Below are 3,019 nucleotides of genomic sequence, written 5' to 3'. Positions count from 1 at the left end.
GATTTTATTTAGGTTAATTTCCAAGTTTTTTATAAACCCAAGTTTTTATTTCACTTTTCCTTTTTTCATTTTTCTTTTTGGGGGAGAAAGTCGGATACCCTCCATCAATAATAAAAATTTTTGAATTTTTGCGCAAAATTACTTGTCACACTTTCTTGCACACACAAACATGCACATAATAATATAAATAAAAAATGAAAAAAATAAAACATGATAAATAAAATAAACTAATAATAAGTATATATATACAAATATGTCTAAAAAATGAGTCTAACTAAAAGGCAAAGTTCTATACAAAGTCAAAATAAAAAAAAAAACACAAGAATAAACTACGGTACCGGGGGGCGTACACCCATCATCTCGTAAAACTGCGCCATACGAGGAGTAACCTCTCCACCAGCTCCGGCTCCAGCGTCAATCTCTGCAGGAGGAGGAAAGCTCAACGTGGGTCCACTCCACCCGAGATCAACCTGAGGCTGAGGCTGCAGAGGCTGATGCGATGACGAGCCAACTTCATACATCCCACCACCTATAAGAGCTGAGGTAGCCTCTCCCTGGCCTACCGGTGCAGCATGAGCACCCTCAGAAGAAGAACCCGAGCCCTCCGTAACATCGGCACGGGCAGCCTCAGAGCGACCGCCTCTACCCCCTGACGTAGTGCGGCGATGTCTCGAGCTAGACCTCGCCGGATCTCTCCGCACCTCAGGTCTCGTGCGGGTATGAGAAGCAATAGGCTGACCCTGCAGAAAATAATTAAATCAGAAACAAAGCAAAATCGAAGCGGTAGTGCAAAGACATATGAAAGGAAGATTACCTCCTGGACGGCGTCGTCCCGACGGCAAGTAGCCGCATTCCTCATCCGGACGAGCTGGCTCCGGAAGGCATCTATACATCCTGCCATCGCTGAAACCACCTTGCGTGAGAACTGTCAAAGAAATAAGTCAGTAAACGTGCATAATATATATGGACAAAAATTGCAAATAACTAAGCTTGCCCGAGTCTGGTGGCGAGGAATTGACCGCTCTACGAAGCGCTCGCCCTCAGGAGCCGGAGGAATCAACTCCTCAATCGGCCCGTATGTCCCCTGATAATGGATAAACATATGGGGTGGCACGAACTTAGCAGCATCGTCCTGATAAAGCAAAAACCAAGTTAGTAAAGCATTACTTGGGAGCTACTTAATGAAAGATAAAAGCAGAAAAATCGTAACGCCACGTCCTCTGCCGGTACAGGATCTGGAGCTAACAACTGCAGTAGCTCCTTCGCATAGCATCGCCCAGGGATTGTATAAGATCGCCAAAGGGTACCAGCTCCCTCTGACATGTGCAACAACCTCGTGGCGTCAAACATGTGACGTGGTGGAGGAGAAGGAACGAAAAAAATATCGGAGGAATGCTGTCTAGCAACCCTCTCTCCCAGATATGCGATCGCTCCAAAAGTCCACAAGAAATAGCGACGCTCAGTAGAATACTGTGCGGCTAACCTAGGGACTACCAAGCTAGCCCATGGTCGGTACACCACCTCAGGCTCCTACAAAAGAGCATCAATCAGACAAGGATCTGTCTAGAGCATCATAAAATGGCAAATAAGAAAAAATCGTACCGCGATGATCAAGTCTCAGACATATGCAGTGGACATCCCCACACGGCGGCTGCCCCAAGAAGCACTCATCGGCTGCCCCAAGAAGCAGTTTTAAGGAAACCTGCGCGGCAACGGTCTCGCCGGCGCAGCAGTAGGGAAGTACTCGTAAAACTAGATCTACAAGGAGTTAAAATTATCAGCAAGTGCTACTAAAATATAGAGCTAAACTTTATAGGGAGTAATGCTTACCTCTACGACCCTTCAAAAGCCGGACAAAGCAACATTCGTCCCAAAGGACCGGTGTTGACACGAGTCCCTCAGCGCACGGATGAAGTCAGCATAGGCCAAGTTGGCCCAGTCATAAGTCCCGATCCGGTATAGATTGCGGACGGTAAGAAGGTAGTAAAGCAGCGCCCTACTACCCTTGTCAGGGGAGAACGTCCCTGACAACAAAATAAGCGCGAAGATGCGCACCCGCTGCTCTCGGGTGGTCACATCATCGTCGAAACCCGCTGCCAGAGTCGAGCAGCGAATCCCCCTAGCACTGAATTGAGATGTCTCGACCTCATCTCGGGCTCGAATGGTAATCGGCCCCAACAGGTCCTCGACCTCGGGAGAAAAGACATCGATCCCACTGTCGAACGCCAGTGGCACAGAGCTGAACTCAAATCCCGTGATGAGACTAAAGTCGGTAGGAGTGACCATCATCTCACCCCAGGGAAAGTGGAAAGTGTTGGTGGTGTCCTAGAAGAACTCCACCAGAGCACGCACTACGTGGTGACCCCCGCTTGAGGCAACCATCGCCTCGGAGGTCTCAAACAACGCAGCAAGACCGCAAGACTCCCATAGGAGTCTTGTCTCAACGTCCCTGGCGATGTACATCTTGTACAAATCGCCCAAGCCATCACAGCCGGAACCGTGACATCGTCCTCCCAACAGTGATGCCCCGTCTCACCCTCTCAGAAATATGGTGGACGGGGGCAAAGAACAGGGTCCGCTCATCCCACTCGGGGAATCGACCAAGTGAAGTGGACGGCGCGGCGTCGTCCTCCACGGGCTCATGCTCCCGTCGAGTGTCTCGGGACCGTGAACCTGAGCCCCGCTGTCTAGCCATGCTACATTGTGCAGAATTATCATAAATTAAGGTTCTATAGTATCTAAGGTTCGCCTAGCCGCATGATACTATGTTCGCAAAAAACAGAGTACGTAGTACCAAAATAGAGCAAATTCAAATTGAGCATATAAGGCATTATTCAAGCAATCAAAAAATTTCTTGCAATACTATAGTAATTATTGTGACAAATTGGACAAGAATTGCTAGCAAAAACATCAAGAACTAGTCACATTGTTCTTCACGACCTCAAGAGGTCCAACAATGGCAATTTGCTCATTTCTTCACCAAATTGAGTCAAACAAGTCTCAAATTACTCCCAAGGCA

The sequence above is a fragment of the Chenopodium quinoa genome, unplaced genomic scaffold, assembly GCF_001683475.1.
Source record: "Chenopodium quinoa cultivar QQ74 unplaced genomic scaffold, ASM168347v1, whole genome shotgun sequence".
NCBI lineage: Eukaryota > Viridiplantae > Streptophyta > Magnoliopsida > Caryophyllales > Amaranthaceae > Chenopodium > Chenopodium quinoa.
Note: the sequence above shows the minus strand (reverse complement) of the source record.